The sequence below is a fragment of the Condylura cristata genome, unplaced genomic scaffold (assembly GCF_000260355.1).
Source record: "Condylura cristata isolate star-nosed mole 26May11 unplaced genomic scaffold, ConCri1.0 scaffold00031, whole genome shotgun sequence".
NCBI classification, from domain to species: Eukaryota; Metazoa; Chordata; class Mammalia; order Eulipotyphla; family Talpidae; genus Condylura; species Condylura cristata.
Genome location: NW_004567132.1, coordinates 23,637,850 through 23,659,611, shown reverse-complemented (window position 1 = coordinate 23,659,611; position 21,762 = coordinate 23,637,850).

Below are 21,762 nucleotides of genomic sequence, written 5' to 3'. Positions count from 1 at the left end.
TCCTGTGGCTAGAGAGACCTCTAGAAAGAGCTGAGATGTCTGGGACACCGTCCCATTTGCCAGGATAATAACAAAAGAAGTAGCGGAGGCTCATTTTGGGGTTAGCCAATCTTAAAGGAAAAGGGAGGCTAAGAGAGAAAGGGATTGGGAACATTTAAGTACAATTAAATGAAATTAAGTGAAATTCGTGTTACTGTTTCTGTTGGGTCCCCAAGGACTCCAGGAGCAGGGATCTCTAGGTTCTCATACAAAGTCTTCTGGCTTGTTGGCACATCTGGTGGTAGCCTTTGTCATTTTGCCTTGGTGTGAATTAAAGGTAACTGATTGACAGGAGTGCTGGAGATAGTTGGGGCCTGCAGTGTAGCTGAAGGGTCTCTGTTTCACATGCCTAAAGTTGCAGTGACTTTCCTGTTTCTCTCTCCTTAGAACGAGCATGTTATAAGATGCCAACAGCCCACAAAACACCAGACAGGGTACCCCACAGACCATAATTCACATTCTCCCTTTCACTTCCATTGATGGTTCTAAGCAGCAACTCTCATGGATGTGGGCTCTTGGATGAGAACATTACAGTTAGCAATAGGTACAAACACTTCGAATTCCCAGGGCTCTGCAGTCACCTTGGGACTCCGGTACATCATTCTGACAATAATTGGGATCCCTCCCTCAACTCACCAGATGCCTCTCCCTGCCATTACTGGTCTGCCTCTTCCACGCCTATTGGACACAGAAACTGCCAAAGGCCATACTTCTCTGAGAAGGGGGTTCTCTATCTTGTCTGGTTCAGAGAGCTTGAGAATCATCATTAGTGTTCAAGGACTCCCTCCCAATTTGGAAGTTTTTACTCCTGAGGATTTGATTGTAAAGAGTAAGCAAGGACTTTGCTAAATTTTACTTAAAAATAAATTTCTTATTGAAGTTTTGTAGTTTTCAAGTACACAGCCTTATGAAACATTTGTGTGTACTACATTATGATGGCCACCCAAAGTCTGGTTCCCATCCTTCATGATAAAATTGACCATTTTTTATTTGAAATACACTTTTTCACCTTCCCTTCTGCTAATCACTATTTTGTTCTTAAAGTTGGAGTTTGTTTTATCGTGTTTTGCTCATTCATTTTGCTTATCATAGGAGTGTGTGTCATTCTCCATCTGACTTTCATAGCCTGTAGTTCTATTCATATTAAGCAAGTGCCAAGATCTCACCTGTTTAGTATAATTGAGTCCTGTTCCATTGTGTATTTATGCCATGTCTTCATCCACTCATCAATCAATATGCTTTTAGGTTGTTTTCAAGTCTTGATTGTTGTGAATACTACTGTGATGACCATGGGATAAATATAACTGTTGGAATGAGTGTTTCTGTGACTTCAGCTAAACACGCAGAATTGTGATAGCTGGCTCATACAGTATTTATACTTTTATCTTTATGAGGAATCACCATGCTCTTTTCTATAATGGCTGCACAAAGTTACATTCCCACCAATAATGTGTGAGGTGAGACTCCCTTTTTTTCCTGGCTCATCTAGAGTTCTACCATCTTTTCCTAGAAGTGAAATGCCTTTCCCTTTGCTGATCAGCCAGATTTCCTCTCTTCATCTCTCCCAACCCCATGATTATCCCTAACTCAAGTTTTGCTCTTGACATTTAGAAGGAAGCTTTTGGGATTTGGGAAACCATTTTCTCCCTCAACACAGCTAGGCTTTTAAGATTATTCTTTCACCCTTGATTTGAAAACCCAATGTGAAATTCAGTGCTGAGCAGTGACCCCTTCCTGTTAGTCTATATTCACCCTCTGATGAGGACAGTGTGGAGAATGAAAGGACAATGACAGTCACAGATAGTGAAGAACATAGTTTTTTTTTTATTTTATAAGTTTATTTTTACATCATTTTGTACATTTTTTTTCCCATCTCAATTGTAATCCCCATGGGTTTCTCATCACCAAGTCACCCGTGTGCACTTCCCTCCCCACCCCCACCCACCCCCTTTTTTGATTCCATTCCCCACTCCACCCCCGCAAAATGTCTCTGGTATGTGGTTGTTCATTATTTTTGTTATTTTCTTGCCTGATCCATTATACTCCTGCTATGGGTGAAACCATCCGGTATTTTTCTTTGTCTTGAAGAACATAGCATTTTAAACTCAGATTATTTCTGAGTTTATTAAATTCCCATATGCTAGTTGGTGGCCAGTAAACTTCTTGAGAGAAGCTGTAAGCTCTTTGAATGCAAAGGTATATGGTCCTCCAAAAAGCTGAATGCTGTGTTTCTCAACGGGAGTAATAGTCATGTGTGACATGTTTCCATGATAGTGCTACTTAAACATGTATCCACATACATTCTAAACATAGACTTCTGGTGCTTGTAACTGTTGCAGTAAAAGAACTATTAAATGGAAGACATACATCCCATCTAAATAATTCTGTTATTGTACTAATATCCCAGAGAATGATATTAACTTAGTATGGTTGATAATATTCTCTTGAAACTGATGTGCCAACTATAGGTGACAAAGGCACTGAAAACTGGGGTTTGGGTTGTTTGATAATTTTGTTTTGGGGAAGCCTTTTCTGCTGTTCTGCATGAAGATTTGATGTGCCCACTATTTTTCTGTGTTGGATCTACTGCAAAATTGGTTTATAAATTATTTTAGACTTCCTCCTGGCTCAAGCGCCTCCTTTGCACATGAAAATTTTTTTTGTTTCCATTTTTCATTATCTACAACAACCAGAAGTTATGCACACATTTATTTTCAGGGTGTTGATAGTGAAGTATTGAGGTGATCTATTGTTAGACTTATGACAAGTCCCTTGAGACCCTCTCCACTTGACTGTTGCGTCCTTGTGTAAACCTCTCTCCTTGGCTATGGGTCAGACCTGCTGACTTTTCTTTGAATCTATGGAATAAATACATCAAAGGTATGGATATTACTTCTATCATGAGAATCTAAAAATGTGTGACTTCAAGTTGCTTGGGAATCCTATGGCCTGTTTGATTTGTCCACATTGATGAAGCAAGCAGCCATATTTGAGCCATTCCAAAGGCCAGGAAATGAAGAGTGGCCTCCACCAGCTGTTAGCTAGGAACTGGGGTCTCAGGCCAATGGCCTGTGAAGAGCTGCATCTTGCTGGCAACTATGTGGTCTTGAATGTGATCCTTTTTCAACTGAGCCTTGAAATGACCACAATCCAGCTGACACATTGATTGATGCCTTAGGGATTCCCTGAAATGGAGCAAATGGATAAACTGTGCCCACATCCCTAAGCCAGCAAACTGTGATATATGAAGTGTCCATTGGTTCAAACTGCCAATTTGGGGGGCAACTTACTAAGTAGCAATAAATAATGAATATCATTAGAAATTGAAATCTTATTTTATGTCTGTGCCTTTCAGTTAACTATATAGAACAGCCTTGCCAGTGTAACTAGTAAGAGAATTCATAGTTCACATAATGGGCAGATGATTTTGTGTCTCTTTGTCTGAAGTGTCTTTAAACACAGGCTTATCATCTAACTTTTGGAAATAATGTTTGGTGATCACTGAGAGCTAACTAGATTTGGGCTGCTATTTGCAAGTCCTGGAGCTGGAATGAGTATTTTAGGACTGGGGGAGTCCTGGCAGAATGGTTAGTAATGGCAGGCTAGACAGGTAGACTTGAACTGGAGTGGATAGCAGAGATCATCACTGTCTGTTATTTCATGAGACTGGGTCCCCATACTTACGTGTCAAAGTGAGAAATCTTTTCATCCCCTCCTTATTTGTATTTTCCCTTTAATACAACAGATAATGACATTCTTGGTCCGGAAGTGTGTTCCACCTTGTATTAGGACAAAGTCTATCAAAGTTGTTAGTTTCTAGATGTGCATTCTCAGCGACGGTATCGAACTTTTGGAAATGTATTGCTCTGTGGCTTTCTGTGCACCTCTGTGAGGTATAGTTATACTTTCATGGAATTCTATTATTTTCTCTAAGTAAGTGAGGCCTCACCAGGGACTCCCACAGTGCTGTTTGTGTTGCAGGGTTTTCTAATTCAGCATCAGGGGATGGAAAATTGATCTTTGATATTTCCTTCCCTGTACGTGTTTCATGTCAGTGTGGACCGAGAGCAGTGAACACAGGATGCACGCACCCCAGGTTATGGGGGAGACTGAGTGACCCCACTAGCACACCACTGTTAGGGAGATGCTTAGTGGTGTAACCCAGGAAATCTAATGGCATCCATATTTCTGTTCAATTGACCATTTGTGTTCAGTTTATAAGTTTTTTTTTTTTTTTTTTTGAATTTCCCATCCCTTGTGATGACAGAGTGCTTGGCAGGCACAGAAGGAAGGAGAACATGTAGCACTCACAGGCAGAAAGACAACCAGCCCCCTGCCCCAGAAAGGACAGGCACTTTTAGATTACAAAATATCTGGAACATGACAAAAGCCTAGTCCACATTTGTCAGATTGACAAATACAAATGAAAGTAGATGCCAGAAGCAAATTATTCTTAACTAAATATTTGATTAGAGACTGAAAAGCAAATTTTAAGGAACCATATTAGAAGAAGAATTAGAAGAGCACATGTCAACGTAAACTGACATAGGATAGTGATTTTGTGTGCTTTGCAAGAGATGATCAGCGGAATCTGTATTTTAGGAGCAGGGAAATCTGCCTGGTAACTATGTAGCTTAGTTTGCCTATGACTGTCCTAGTTGTTCTGGCATAATCATGTTTAGAGTCCTTGTTTACTCTCAAAGCATCTTGGTTCAATGACGAACTAGTCACTCTCAGCAAATGTCTAAGAATTATTATGAAGTTTTAGGGTACTAATTATAAATGACTATTAATATTCCCACTTCTTGAAATAGCACTGTTCAATGTGTCCAAAATATTATCACTGGAATTCAGTGTTTTACACATAGCAGTTGGGACTAATCACCTTACTAGTGCTCAATAGCCAAAGTGGCTGATAAATACTGGATTGGACTGTACCACTATGGAGTGTACAGTTTGTTCATCATAACTGTATTTCATTAGTTATACAGTGGTGTGTGCTGCTCCTATTCCATAGCGTGGTCCAGTCTTTCTTGAGTCACCCATTGTCATTATAAAATGAAGAATTCCTCAGTATAGGGCTTGCTTCTTTCCTCCTTATCTTTCTCCCTCCCTTCCTCCCTCCCTCCCTCCCTCCTACTTTTGACTTGAGGTTACATTGGCTTCCAACATGACTTAGATGTAAAGGGTCATTCCCTGCAAGTATTGTTACCAGCCCACACTCACCACCAAGACACCCATAGTTCTCCACCCATCACAGCAGCACTGTGTTCCTTCATTTTTGGCTTTGCTTTTTGCTACTTTAATTAGTTTTAATATAGTTCTTCCCCCTCCCACCCCCTACCAAGGTAAGATGATTCCTTAGAGTTTTGGAATTATTCTCTATCAAAATGAAAGTGACTTACTCTTTCTTAGTAGCCCTAGCAAATCCAGGAATTGAGTCTAACTAGACCAACCTGGATCACATGGCCAGAAAGAACCAGGCCATGTGACCATGGATGTTCAGTCCACACCTTAAGGAATGGAGGTCACTAGTGCTCCTAGAGCCTAAAGGGACAAAAGACCCCAAACTCACAGTAATGGTTTGATATTCTCTTGGGTGATACAAGTGGACCCTGACAACATTTGGGGATGGTGAAGGGTGAGAGCCTGCTGTTCAGAGCCAACAAGGAAATCCCAGAGCATCTTTTATTTATTTTTTTTTAAGATTTATTTATTTATTCATACAGAGCTGGGGTACAGGGCAGAGGTGCTGGGGTGGTGAGAGGCTTCACCAGAGACAGAGTGGGGAGCAGAGAAGACCAACTGACTAAGTACACTGCTGAGGGGAACAGCAGGCAGGTCAGGAGAGGTCTGCTGCGCCATCTGGGTCACCTCCGGGGCTGGGGATTGAACTCATGCTGCAGTGGCTTTAGCTTCTTAGTGCTGTGCTTTAACCTGCTGTGCCACCAGGGAGGGCCCTCCTAGAGCATCTTAATACTCTTCTTAATAGTCTTCTTCCCAGGGGCCAGGAAGTAGTAGTAGGAAAAGAATGAGTTCAGCTTAAGGAAGGAACAGTGGAGGGTAAGCTATCTGTTAAGTCCCATATTTAACAGACTTGGAGACCCATTTCTTTGGTGCTACCCAAGGCCTCAAGCAGGGAGCAGAGCTCTGTGAGATGGGTTCTAAGAGCCAGGTCCCCACAAGCCACAACAGGGAATGATTGTGTCATCTGTTGGGTGACTGGACACGACTCCTTTTTGTTGAGTTCAGCAGAATTCAGTGCCTTGTATGCCTCCTTCTAGAGAATGAATCCCTGCTGACAAAGAAGAGATAGTACTGAAGAACTTTTGCGATGTGTGCATTCTTAGTTATTACATCTCTGCAATGCTCCCTCACAGATGAGCATAATGGGGAGAACAAGAGTCTGGGAGACAGAAAGCCTGGCACTGGATCCTGACCCTGTGGGATCTATTCTATTGGCTGTGGGGCTCTAAGTGCCTAAGACATTCTGCAGTGCAGTTTCTTCATTGAGTGGATGTATTGCTAATACCTGTCCTGCTTTCCCATTCTTATATTCGTTCATTTTTTTTTTTCATTTTCACACAAACTATCTATAGAATATTTGCTATGTGGATGGCACTAACTTAGACAAAAATGGTTCCTACTTTAATAGAGAGGATCATGCAAGATATTTGAATAAGAACATCCCATATACTTCAAAGTACCGTGTAAATGATGATGGTCATAGAATATTAATAATTCAACTTCTTCCTTCTCATCCAGCCGTTTATCCCCAACCCTCTCCCAGTAAACAGGCTGAATATACAACATCAGCAGTTTCCTTCCTTTGGCACAGGGATTTCATTTTCTCTGTCATTCTGGGCAAGCCTGCCACAGCAGTGTTTGTATTTATAAGTGCCCCTGCACAGGGAGGCTACAGGGCCCTCAGGGCCAGGCTTGCCAAGGTCGTTAAGATGCAGCTTTCCCTGCTCCCTGTTCTGTGCAATCATCAGTCCCCAATCACACAGGAAATGTGTCATTGATATGTAATTAATGAGGAGGGAGTCAGGGGCTTGGCATTAGCACACACAAATCAAGGCCTTGTCAGCCATGGGGGGTGTCAATGGGACTTTTGTTCTTTCATCCTTATTTATTGTTACAAAATACTGCACAGTCAAGTGAGGAAGGGGAGTGCTTCTTCAGCATCATGGGGAAGTGAGTGTTTGCAGCGAGCCACAGGGGACAGATGTCAGCTTGATATGCTAATTAATTCAAAGCTCCACAGGCAGAAGCAGTTGAGGATGCTAAAAAGGATTTTTTGTTTGTTTAAAATGTGTGTGGGGAACCTTCCCTCTGATTGTGAGTTGCCCTTAATCTGCAAATTCAGAACTTGTTCATCCTAATAATATGAACTTATTGAGCATTCCCTCTGTGTAGGTGATGGAAAGAGAGGTGGCTTGTATTTCAGGTATTTTGCAAACACTGATGGGCAATGGTTTTCCCTGCAGATCAGGCAATCAGAAATGGAAGGAATCTTAGCACTCATATTATCCAAAATGCTGGGCAGGAATCCTTTCCAAGCAATGACTTCTCAGTGCTGACACGTGCTTCCCTGCCCCTGGTTACACCAATAGAGCCATTGGTCACATCACCTAACTCCAGTTCTTTACATTTTGGAGAAAACAGAGAAAAGAACAAAGATAAAAGAAACAGGAAAAACATCTTTCCTCCTCTCGTAAGGCTCAAGGGAGCCAAAATGTGATAATAGTTGGTGAAGGCAAAGCCATCCCATACAGCATGTGCTGACTGGGGTCTGCTTAGGTCATGGCCATCAGACCACAGGTGTTGGGCCTTTGACATGTTCCCCTCCTAGTACTGTTTCAGTATTTGACATCCCTTAGGACCAATTCATACCTAAATCATGCAGTTTCACAGCACAACTTTTCTCTGAACAAAAATTTTTCTTATGAAAGTAGCCCACATATCTTTCACTAGATGAATGGATCAAGAATATGTGGTACATTTGTACCTGGGAATATTACACAGCCAAAGAAAAGATGAAATGGTAGCCATTTCAACAAAATGGAGGGGACTTGAAAAAAGTATATGCAGCAAAGCAAGTTAGATTATAAAAACAAATCCTAAGCATTCATATAGCAGACTACTTTATAAAAAGTGAACTGATATCAACTTTATGGGTTATCAAGCATCCTCACATCCCTGAAGTTAAGAGGGGTAGGAGAGGGGGTTCAGGTATTTGAGAGAATATGAAAGACTTTTTTTTCTTGAAAAATAAACCTAGAATATTCTGTAGAATGTCCTAGAATATTTCAGTCTTTAACCAGGGCTTGGCAAAATGCTCCTTAAAGGGCATAATGACATAGTTGAAAACTTTGTAGGCTATACAACCTGTAACAATATTAAATACCACTGTTACAGCATGAAACCAGCCATAGACTGTATGTAAAAAAATAAGCACAGTTGTGTTGCAAAATATGTTACTCACAAAGACATGTGGTAAGTCTGCAGGCCATAGTTTGGTGATCTCTGATCTAACTATTATCAGTGTGTACACAGATGCTATCTGATTAAAAACATTCCTCTCACCAGCCTTCTTGCTTTTTGTCTAGGACACATTCTCTTTAAACTTCTCTCCTCTGTCCCTGTAGACTCGATCTCTCTGACTTTCCTAGGTCATGGCTGATCACTTGGCCACTCTTTCCATGCCCAGTTACCTCACTCCATGGCCCTTTGTGGCAACTTATGGATACATTCCCTACTTTTGATCAATGTGACCATCTGCTCCTCTTTCCAGTTTCCAGATGGCTTGACACTGTAGGTAGGAACAAAGCACATGACTGCACAGGTGTAGTTTCCAACTTCAGCTAGATTCTCAGTGTAGCTCTGTGATCTTCCTGCAAGGTCCCAGTTGGTATCCTTATCTGTTCACAGGATCATATCACAGGATGCCTTTGTTTGGGTTCTTTCCAAATCGATCTCTCCAAATCAGACAAGGATTCTAGAACAGGCAGTGTAGAAGGTGACCCCAGCAAATGTCAGTAGGGGAGCAGTAGGGAGTGTGTCAGCAGGCATATTTCACCTACAAGGAGCTGGAGCAGTCCTGAAGGGAGGCAACGTAGAACATGTGCTTCAGTTGCCCCATCCAGAGATGGAGAGTATTGATACAACGTCACCTCAGTTTGTGACCAAAGGCTGCCTCAAGGGTCACTGGATCTCCAGAACTCGTGGGCTGGTGCAGTCACATTCTCCTGAAAGATTCAGTCCTTGTATCATCTGGTAAAACTTTTGGAAGGCACATGCTTAGTGCTTACATATTCTGAAATTTCTTTCTAATCTATTGTTCCCTATAAATACTAGATCTTTTCCATGTGATGGTATTTAGTTTTTAAGTCAGTCAAGATCTTTAGAACAATAAAAAATACCATCCTCCATCAAGCCCATGGCGCCTGCATTTGAAAGTCATGATTTCAGGAGTATGTGTGTGTGTGTGTGTGTGTGTGTGTGTGTGTGAGAGAGAGAGAGAGAGAGAGAGAGAGGGAGAGAGAGAGGGAGAGAGAGAGAGAACTTGTATGTGCTACAATTTTACAAGACTACCTGAAGTTCAGTCTATTTTATCATCACTGAGATAGAAAGATATGTCCTCTTGCCCTAGATTTAATACTAGAAAGAAGGAAAATGACTGCCATGATAAAATGATCCCTGAGTTATAATTAATTGGAAAATAATTTAAAATATTATCTCCCCACATTTTACCTGGAAGTGTCTCCTTGGCCTGCTGCTGTCTGACAGAGATGCATCTTAGTCCCAAAGGCTGGTTCTGAAGTTACTGTCCATCAGCAAGCTGGCACCCAAAACCGAGGTCACCCATGTCTGAGTCAATCCTTGGTTACTGAACCTGTTGGCACTGAAGCTGCTCCAACTCTGAAGTTCTCATTTCTCTCAAGATTTCAACACAAATGTGTTTACTTTTGTTTCTAACTGTTATTTCTAACTTTCTGCCCTAAAAATTAGGCATAAACTCTTGTGGTCTATATTTACTCCTAAATGCTACCTCTTTGTCTCTAGATGTATTATAGCATTTCCTTAATGTCTCTAAAATATATCTCAGTATTCCCTCCTCTTTCACCCACTCCAGTTCATGGCACAGAGGCCTGTTACCTCTTGCTTGGCTCTGAATGGGATGATTTGTGATTTGCATAGTCCTAGGCATATCCTGTGTGTGCCAAGTGTTACCCACTAAATAAAGTTCACTAGTTTTTCTTCATCTCTCCAAACCATTTTGAGGCCTGCCCTAATAATCTTTCTAAAAGTCTAACTAAATGATATCATAGCCTTGCATGTGCTCCCTTGCATATAGAAGAATAATCAACTACTGAGTGTTACACCAAAGGTCTCCTATGACCTGGATTTGGCCTTTCTCTGGAGTCTCAGCTCTTGTTGCCTGTTATCTGAACACTGACTCACAAAGGCCTCTGCACTCATGTATGCCCTGTGACTCTATGTGAGCACCCTCCTTTGGCTCTTTTTGTTCTGCATGTCCTTTTCCTGGCCATATGGAGCTCACTGTACTCCATATGGGGACCCTGGGTCTCTCTTGGGTCTTCATAGGTAGAAGCTGGATGCTGACAGCACTTGTCATGTTGGTGCCTACAAAGCAGTAATACTATACAATACTATACTATCATGTAGTAATCGTGCAGTAGTATTATACAATCATGTAAAACATGTAGCTGCCAGCTGTAGACTTGTTATTTAATGTAAGTTAATAATTATATTACATAAGTGCATTAGTGTTGTACAATGAAGATCATCATAATCTTGGAAGTTGTTAATAGACCTGTTTCTCAGTGTTTACCAGATATGAGTGTGTCCTATTCATTCTGTGTCTCCAGCATCTAGTGTTATTTTAAATAGAAGAATGAGTGAAACCTTCATTGTTACAAGCTGATACTCACCTAAAATTTTATAGATCAAAATCTCTTAAAAATGGGTCACAGCAGGAAAGGGAGAAGGAGGGTGGGTAATTTGAGTGAAAGGTGCCAATTGTATGGGGAAGGAAATAATTTGTTTCAGTGGGTAAGCATAGTGTACATATACAGATGATACACACCTCAAACATTGTTATACAAATAACAATGATACTGCAATGCAAAAATTTAAAAACTAAACCACTATCTTACATCACACACAAAAATAAGCTCTGATTAGATACAAGACTTGAATGTGAGACCTGAAATCACATGAGACATAGGAGAAAACAGACACATTCCACAACATAAGCTTCACTGATGTTTCTGCAGGTTTGTCCCCAGCAGCAAGGGAAAAAAAATAGAATACAAACAACTGAGACTAGTCAAACTAAAATGCTTCTTTGCAGAGAAGGAAACCATAACTAAAAAGAATAGATGTCCTACTGAATGGGAGAAAATATTTGCACACCATATCAGTTAAGGGTCTGATAATAAACCTCTATAAACAGCTCATACAGCTCCACAAAACAGCTCATACAGCCCCCCCCAAAAATGGGCTGAAGAACTAAATTTTCTTCTCCAAAAAAGTCATAAAGATGGCTAACCAGTACATGAATGATGCTCATCATCAAATCAAAACCAAAATAAGATAGCACCTCACACCTGTGAGAATGGCACATGTCATAAGTGCTGGCAAGTGTGTGAAGGAAAAGGAACCAGTTTACAATGTTGTTGGGAATCTTAAGTTGGTTCAGCCTCTGAGAAAATCAATATGGAGGTTTCTCAGAAGATTAAAACTGAATCTGATATATGCAGCAAATCCACTTCTAGGTATCTGTTAGAAGAATACAAAAACACTAATTTGAAAAGAGACTCACGCTCCCATGTTTACTGCAGTGCTATTTACAATAGGCAACCTATGGAACCAACCTAAGTACCCCCAAACAGATGAGCTGGTTAGGAACATATGATATAATACACAGTGGAATATTACTTAGCAATCAAAAATATACTCAGGCCATTTGCAGCAACATGGATGGTGCTGGAAGGTATAGTGCTAAGTGAAATAAATCAGAAGGAGAAAGATAAATAATAGGTGGTATCACTAACATGTGGAATATTAAGAATCAGATATAGAAGAGCTAAAAAACTAACCTTTACAAGCTGAATCCAGAAATAAATCATCCAGAAGATGGAGGGGTGGGTAAAGGGTAAAAAGAAAGAAGGAAACACAGTGGAGGTGGACTATGGATGATTTTTGTGGTGGGTACACTATCGTGGCAAGCCTGATGGGGTTATCCAAATATTACCTCAATTAAAAGTTAACAACAAAAAAGATAAACTTGGTCCTCCCTGCTGGCACAGGGGTTAAAGTCAGCACTATCAGCCTATCACTAGCCACTGCAGCATGAGTTAATCCCAGCCAGGGAGCTGACCTGGGCACAGCAGACCTTTCTTATCTCGCTTGCTGATCCCCTCGGCAGCGTATTTCAGCAGATTTTCCTGTTCTGCGCCCCACTCTGTATCTGGTTAATCCTCTCACTCCTCCCTCCCCCCAACAACTCTGGCCTACACCTTAGTTCTTGTCTGCATAAAATGAAAATAAATTTCAAAATATAAACTCATTCCATGTGATGCAACATGGATGTAGTTTGATGGGATTATGCTAACTGAAATAAGTAGAAGGAGAAAGGTAAATACTGGCTGGTTGTAGAATATAGAGTAACCAAAGAGTCAGTTTAAAATAAACTTTTTGAAAGCTAACCTAGAAATGAGTGCTGGGGATGTGAGAGAGAAAGGAGAGAGAAGAGGGTGGGAGAGAGAGCACAACAGACTATTGTGGAGGAATATGGGTTAGGGATAGGGTTAGGGTTAGGGTTACGGTTACATAAGGGTGGTGATGTACCAAGTGACTACACCTGAGTGGGGAGTCTTCTACTTTCAAAATACTACCAGGGGTACAAACCAATGGTATTTCAATAAAAACACTTTTAAAAAAGGACAAACTAATTTTCTTTCATTTATGTTTTAAGCTTTTTTCCCCCTGACAATTTCAATGGTTATATATTTCTACTTTTCCAAAACAAAACAAAAAACCAGAAAAGTTATATACGTATATATATTCTTACCTCATGTATTAAAAAAGTTGAATTTCTACAAATAAAAGAAATGGCTTCCTGAAGCAGTAAGGACTAGTGTGGTATTTCCTGAAATTAGAGAAGTGGTGTCATTTGTCCAACGTCACATTAACTGAACCATGGTACATATTAAGTTTCCGTAATCTTCACTTTCCATAGTTAAGACAGGATGAATATGTAATCTCCACTCAACTTTGTGTGAGGGGTAAGACAACCTCATCATTGACATTCTCCTTTCAGCACTTTTTGAAAGTAAGTCTTAGTTGGAGTAGACTTTATTAGGGACTGTGTGAGAATACCCTTCACAAGACTAATTTAGAGTCTTTATGACTCAGTAGAGGCTGTCAATCCTAAGTTATTTGACGTTTAATTCCTGCTGATGTAAATTTTATATGACAAATAGTTTCATTTAATTGTGTCACCTCTGGCTTATATACACCATAAAAGGTTTCAGTTTTAACAGCCAGCAACAAAAGAGTCCTGGCTGAGAGAAATAATGTCGAGACATCTTACAAGGGCACGGCTGGCTGGGGAAGGGCAGATGGTTCCCTGAGGAAAGGAAACTCTGGAGAGAGCCTGGGCTTCAGGCAGAAATAAACCTGTACCTGAGCTTGTCCCCCGAGTGCTGCCCTGGTGGGGGTGACACTCCTCTTGGGACCGTTACTAGCCCACTCTCCTTGGTCAGTGAGTTTCCTATCTGCCTCTCTTCTTCTCCTGATGGGTTACCTACAGGGACTCACCCTTCATGTACTAAGGACTTTGCCATCATTTTTTTTTTTAAAGACTTATTTATTGATTCGTACAGAACTGGGGTACAGGCCAGAGATGTGGAGGATGAGAGGATTCACCAGAGACAGAGTGGGTTACAGAACAGGCAGATCGTCGAAGTACACTGCTGAGGGGAGCAGCGGGCAGGTCAGGAGAGGTCTGCCTCGCCATGTGGATCTCCTCCAGGGCAGGCGGGGATGGAACTCATGCGGAAGTGGCTTAAGCTTCCTTGTGCTGTGCTTTAACCAGCTGCGCCACCAGGGAGGGCCAGACTTTGCCATCATTTAATGAAAATCCCCTAACTCAGTATTTTTGTTTCTTAGGGTAAACGACTGTGCTTGAGGATGATGGTGTGACTGAATCCCTTATTGAGATGGTGTTGATGGTTATCTATGTATCAGGAAGCTACTTACTGACCAGCTAGCATAGGCCAGACTTAATGGTAGATACTACAAAAAATGAATGATCCCGATCCTTGAGAAGCTTGCAACTGACAAAGAAGACCTGATATGATTACATGGTGATACAATAAGACATTTACATGTGCAGCTTATTATATTTATTAAAGACTTTCATGAGTCTGTTACAACAATACTCTAGGTGAGGAGAATGTGTATCATTCCTCCCATTTTATTGGTGCTAACTTGGAGGTCTGTTGTGTAACAGCTGCCCTTTTCAAGATCATTTATTCTGCTTTCACACATACACTACCTCAATAAAACATGCCCTTTTCCAAGATATTACTAACACAAAATACATAGTACTCTTATGTAGGCCATTATTGACATTGCCTTGGTACTGATGCTGTGTATTTGTACATTTACAATTATAAGGTAACCATGTCAACTGGTTAATATTGGTTCCATCTACAAGATGAAATACTTAATATCCCACTAGCCAAATGCATATGGATTTTCTTAGAGGACCCTATAGAGTAGACATTTCTCATTTTGAGTCTAATAGTCTCCTAACGCCAATCTTTGGCTATTTAAAATTTTATCCTGCTCCATTGTGGCCTTTTCTCCTCCCTGTATCTTCTCTCTCACTTTGTTCCCTAGAGACTGGGGAGGGGTACACTACTCAGAAAGAAAACTCCTTACTTATAAACAATACTTTTATTCAATTTTCCTAAGATAGTACTGCCCTGAGTGTGTGTTTGGTTTTCTCTTGGGATCCTACTTTCTCTTGGGATCCTTAAAGAGTTCATGCACTGATTTCTGCCTGACTTATCCTTTTGCTAATAGATACTTTGTAAAGTAAAAATAAGCTCTATGGCCTAAGGAAGAAAACCCAGGCAAAACAAGGGCTAGAAAGTATATGTGTGATGTGAAAGATGAATTGGGGGGTGGAGGTGCTCAGAGCTAGAGGTGAAAGAAAACACAACTCCCAGAGAAGAAATCTTCTGTTTTTTTTTTTTTTGCCTTTGATTTTTAGTGATACTGAGAAATTTCAGTTGCACAGAAAACATTAATCTTAGAAAGGTCTATTTATAAAATGTGTGTGTGTGTGTGTGTGTGTGTGTGTGTGTGTGTGTGTGTGTGTGTACGTGCGTGAGAGAGAGAGAGAGAGAGAGAAAAGAAAATAGTACAATGGGAAGGACTTGGAATCAATTTGTGGCTTACTACTTACTGGTCTCTTCATCTCTGAGGTTCAGTAGACTCATATATAAAATGTCAATAGTAGATCTTCATAATTAATATCTTTATTAATTTGAAGTTTGATTACATTTTAGGAACGCAGAAACACATTTTTCTTAGTGAAGAAAATCTGGGTGGGAGGTAACTTCATTTTTGGGTCACACATCAGAGGAAGTATGAATTAATGCTTACCTGAAAATTAAGTCCTCCCCCAAACATCTACTCATCAACACCAAAGTATACAAAGTGGGGGTTATCTCATTTGATGTGAGCTACCAAAAGGGGGCTTTTTTAATTTACAATGCTGGAATTGATGACACCATATTAATCTCTTAAAAAAATTTTAAGTGACTACTGTAGTTCTGCAAAGACCCGTGTAAGGTGTTTCAGGTATAAAAACAACTCCTTCTTGCATTCAGGAAGAGCAGTTAGGGAGGAAGGGTCATAGATGACCTATCAAGACCCTAAGTCATATACCTTTTGTCTCCACAGAGGCATTTGTCTCCACAATGTTCCAGTACATTGTGGATATCACAAAAGCTTGTTGAATTTGTATCAGTTGGAACCAGCAGTGCCATTCCTCAGAGGCAAAGATTGATGTATACTGGGAATTCAAAGATAGAAATGGTGACATTGAAAGTTTCATGGAAACAAAGGAAATTGTTTAGAAGCTTGATAAATGTGTAGATTTGGATGAGGTTAGATGGACAAAGATAATACTTAAGGGACTAACTATTTACTTAGAGTAGATTTATAACAGCCAAATTACCAAATATTGTAGTACGGAATTTAATAGTAAATGATTTGCAGACACAAATTTACATAAACCTGACTTTAACAGGACTTGATTTACACATATCAACCCCAAAATCATATAAGTTTGTTTTGTTTTAACCAAACAAGCAGTATGTGAATGTACAATTTCACTTCCCTCATATTGTGTGTTATCATTGAAAAATATTTAACAACATGATAGGTGACATCACAGCTCAATTAAAAATGCACTAAGTGAAAGATTTCATTAATTGAGCAAGCAAAGGATGAAATAAAATACTTGGGGATTATGTTAAGAAGTGGCAAGAAGACTGAGGCTCAGTAACAAGGCATAGCATAGAGAGAGAAACAAGACTAAGTGTAAACCTTCTGAGGTGGCTGTCCCACAGCTTGACAGGGGGTCAGTGGGCTGTGGGAAGTGAGCAAAGCACAATTTTCAGGAGTCCTGGTATAAAGGTACAGGAGTATACAATCAGTGGACACAGGTTTGTCATCAGAGGGAGGTTGGTGTCGTGTTGAGGGTTATCATGGGTGAAGCCATGAGGAGTGAGGAAAAGGGGTGAAGTATAGCTTGTCGGTGAGGGTAGGGGTTAGCTCAGACAAGGAGTAGGAGCTGGTAAGAGAGGGGTCAGAATTATTAAGGCACAATTTCACATTGTGCAGGACTAGCTATCATCATTTAGGACCTCTACATGGCAGGAGGACTCCAAGAAATGACTCAAAATACTGGAGGAGAAAGGAACATTAGGGAAGAAGGAAATATTGGTGGGGGGATGAAGTATGGCTCGGAGGAGGTGGCTACAGAGGGGTTGGTATCAACTTAGATAGGCAGCAAGAGCCAGGAAAGCTTACTGGCTAGTAGGGCTGGTCATCTGCTTATTTTGGGTGAGGCACTTTATCTTTCTGTGCCTATTTCCTCACCTGCAGAGTAGGATTGTTGATGACTTTAAATGAGGTGTTACATTTATTGGGAAAAGATGGTGTTTGGCCCACGGTAAGCGTCTGCAACTTTTGTTCATGGCAGTTATCGGTTGTGGTCAAGGTGATTGTTTTGTTGTGATTCTGTTACTTAATGTTGGTGGGACAGGTGCTGCTTGCAGCCATTATACCAAATTTGAGAAGAATGGGGCTGAGAGCAGACTGGATGTTTTCATCAGGGCATGCAGGGCTGGTTATTAATTCCTTTGAAAGGCTGTAGTTTGTACCAGAGGTTGCTGGAAGCTTGCCCCAGTATCCTTTGTGGGCATCTCATCCAGTTAGCACCTCCCTTAGCCTTCCAAGTCTTTGGACATCAGAGTTCTTCTATCCCCAAATTGAGTCTCTGAAAAGGAGCCAGGTAGGTGTCGATGTAAAACTTTGAGTGTTTACTTCAGAGTCTTTTTCTCACTGGGAATGAGGAGAAAAGTTCTGGATCTATTTTTGAAGTTATCTCATCGAGAACTCTTTCTGAGAGGTAGCTAGGGATGTCATTCTGACTTCTAACTTTCAGAAATCCCAGCAGTCCTTAAGTATCTATTCACTGTCTTAGCTAAATTTTGATTTTCAGTTCCTTTTTGTGGGGGTTATATGGGTGTCATCTGTTTTGATGGGCTTTGTTCTACAAGGTGAGCTTATGGGCTTTTCAAGAATAACCTCTGTCTTTAGTGTCCTTTAGCTCCTGGGTTTATCGTTCTTGTTTTCTGTTTAGTCATGTGAATTTTATTTGTTCCTTGCTGTGGTCTGGTGAAAACAAGTAATGTATCCTGACCAATTTCAGCCCAGAGTCTATACCTTTTGTTTTGATTATTCTATACTTGTCTGAAGTCAAGGCTGTTTAAAAGCCTATTTGTTAGGATAATTTAGACATCAGTGGAAAGGCTTCTGAGCTTTGTATGCCCTGCCACAAAAGGGCCAAAGAATCTGGGCCAGACTTAAGGTGAGCTAATCAGGGAATGGGGATTTTTAATTTTGGAATTTTGAAATAAATGATCTTGAATTTTGGAATAAAGGATCTTCCTCCCTATAGGAAAGTAAGTTGTAGAATAGAAGAGGCCATTACTTGCCTATAGTCATGCTGGTCATGAATTGGGTTGTAACACTTGCTCCTTTGTATGGATTTTAGTTTGAGAAGCTGTTACTTACAAAGATTCAGGATCCAGAAAGCTCCCCAATCTATGTAGGAAGGGGAAGTGTGTTGTGGGGAGTTCTGTGTGTGTGTGAGGTCTGGAGAACTAAAGAACTGCCAGCAACACACTCTGTGTTTATTCCTGCTGCTCTTGGTGGTGGCCAGAAGAAGCGGCTTATAAAGAGAAAAGGGAGCTTGGAAAAAAATCATCAATAATCTTTGTTGACAATCTGCATCCAATGGTGTTATTTTGGGTTAGCCCTCTGTCAGTAAATCAATGTAAGCAGTTCTAGAAAAAATTTCTTTGCAGACTAAATTCAACAATGCATTAAAGGGAGCATATACCTTGACCAAGTAGGATTTATTTCAGGGACTCCAGGATGACTAAACATCTGAAAATCAGTCAGCATATCTCACCACATCAACAAAAGGAAAGATGAAAATCATATAATTGTATCAATAGATGCTGAGAAAACATTTGATAAAATTTAAATTCAGTTTATGACAAAAAATAAACCCTCAAGAAACTGGGGAGCTGGCCTCAACACCATAAAGGCCATATTTGACAAACCCACATTGTTCTCAACGGTGAAAACCTAGAAGTTATTCCATTAAGATATGGTACAAGATACTTTCACCTCTACTACTCAACATAATTTATGAAATCCTACTTAGAGCAATTAGGCAAGAGAAAGATATTAAAGGAATCCAAAATGGAAAAGGGTAAAGGTGTCACCATTTTTGAAATGACAAGAAAATAGACATAAAAAATTTTAAAACTAATTAACAACCAATTGACACTCTAAATCAGTTTTCGGCAAATTGGCAGGCCACAAAAATCAATATACAAAAATCAATGCTTCCTATATGTAAGCAGTGAGCTAGATGAGGAAGAAATCAATAAAACCACCTCACTTAGAGTTGTATCAAAAATATATATCTAGGAGTAAACTAAAAAATGTAGGTGAAGGACTTCTACAAAGAAAGCTGTAGGACATTGTTAAAATAAATAGAAGACATAAAGAAATGGAAAGATATTATCTGCTCATGGATGGGAAGAATTAACATTGTTACAGTGACCATCTTAACCCAAACCAATAGGCATATTCAATGTAAATCCTTTTAAAAGTTTTTAGTGGCATCCTAAGAAGAGACAGAACAAACATTGTTGAAATGCATATGTAACCAAAAAAGACCCAATAGCCAAAGTAATCCTGGCAAAGAAGAATGGTGGCATCACATGTCCAGAATTCAAGACAAAGCTATATAATAAAGTTATATATTACTATACAAAGTTACATAAACAAGTTATATAAGTATACTATACACAAAAGTTAGCTTGAAATGGATTAAGGATTTGGATGTAAGACTGAAACCATAAAATACATAAAAGAAAATACAGGCAAATCACTCCATAACATAGGCTTCAATGATAGCTTTTCATATCAGTAGCAAGATTACATCAAACTAAAAATCTGCACCACAAAAGAAACTATACTAAATATTTGCACATCTACATCTGGCAAGGGTTTGGTAGCCACACCCAACTCATATAAACAATAAAAAGAAAATAAGTAAAACAGTGAAAAAATGGGCAGAGGAGCTAAATAGGCAATTTTTGCTCCTACACAAACCCTCTGCTCATTACCCTCTGCTCAACTGTCCTTTTCCAAGAATTTTCTCATGTGAAGGACTGTACTCCTCTTTTCTAAACCACACTTTTCCTTTCTGGATGGCAACACTACATTAGTCTCTTATTCCTAGACCACTCATTTTGGCCTGAGTACTTAGCTCTCCTTCCTAAAGTAATCAGCACACTAACAACTGTTAATATTGCTGAACTTTCAACAAGCACCTGGCAATATGAGATATTATGTGTCATTTAACTTATTATCACAATAATTCTATGTGCCGGTTACTATCTGGGCTCATTTTATAAATAAGGAATGTGAGACTTCAGGAGTTTGTCACCTGTTCAAGCTCACCTGGATGTGTCATGGCTTGAATATAGATCTGAGACTTCACACTTCTCACCCTTTGGGTTGTAATGTCTGACAGTGAAAACTGCTGTTAATTTTTTCTGTTTTCTTACCTTGTAGAAGACTGCCAGTGGGCATAGTTAGCACTTAATGTATGTATAGAACTAATAGGAGATTCATGAATTAAATAGGTGTTTTATAATATTTTTTTCTTCCTGATAGTATTCTAATATCAGAAGTCTTTTTCAAAGGTAAAATAGAAAATAACTTATACTTCTTGTCTGGAATATTATTTTAACCCTCCAGCACTGCCATAACATAGTAGCACACACTGGGTGACTTAACAGCAGGATTTTTTCCCCTAGTGATTCTGAGGGTTAGAAGTTCAAGATCAAAGTGTTGGCAGGGTTGGTTTCTTCTCAGTCACTGTCCTTGTTTTGTGGATGTCTGTTTTCCATGTCTTCATATGTCTTCTTTGCAGGAGTGCCTTAACTATCTCCTCTTCTAAGGACAGTGATCATGTTGGATCAGAACCTTGTTAATAACCTCACTGAGATTTAGTTGTCTCTTTAATAAATTATTTCCATATATAGTCACATTCTGAGGTGTCAGGGGGAAGGACTTCTAAATATAACTTCTTGGAAGATGAAATTCAATCTATTATCCTGGCAAATTTAGCCCATTGGATGTCATGAAGTACCCTTGGAAATTTTCACCATGTTCATGCTAATGAGTTTGTTATAGGCTAGAGGAAAAGTCAATCTTTCCTTTCACATATTTTTCTCAGCATTTTGATCTTTTCCTTTTAATCAAATCAAAAGTATTTTAGATATTTTTAGGTGGGGGGAAGGGGACTTTGTTCCTTTTCCAAAAGTAAAATCAATGAAGTTAATAGGGTGAACTAGGGTAAGTCTATTGAATGAAAAGAATCTAATTAGGAGGCTAATTTCTTTTCCTCTGCATATTACCTCCCCATTTTGGCTCTCTTAGAATATTTTACTTAAAAGCATTTAAAGTTAACATTTGACAAAGTTGACATTTAAGATGCTGAAGAGTGATCTTGGGATATGGTATGCCTGGATTTTTACTGTTACCTTATCAGGAACTGCTAGATTAAGCCTATTTCTTAATCTGTCATTTGTCTTTGCCACTCACATATTCAGTACCTGTCAATGTTTTATGATTTTAAAAGGTGCCTGGACAGTGATGGCTGCGATGCTACTCTTAAACTCTAACACTTAAGCTTAACTGATTCTCCCCTGGAAGGGTCATACTAAATTCTTTAGGTTTAACCTGACTGAGTGCTCTATTATTTTTAATTTTTTAAAAAAACATTGACTTATGCACACA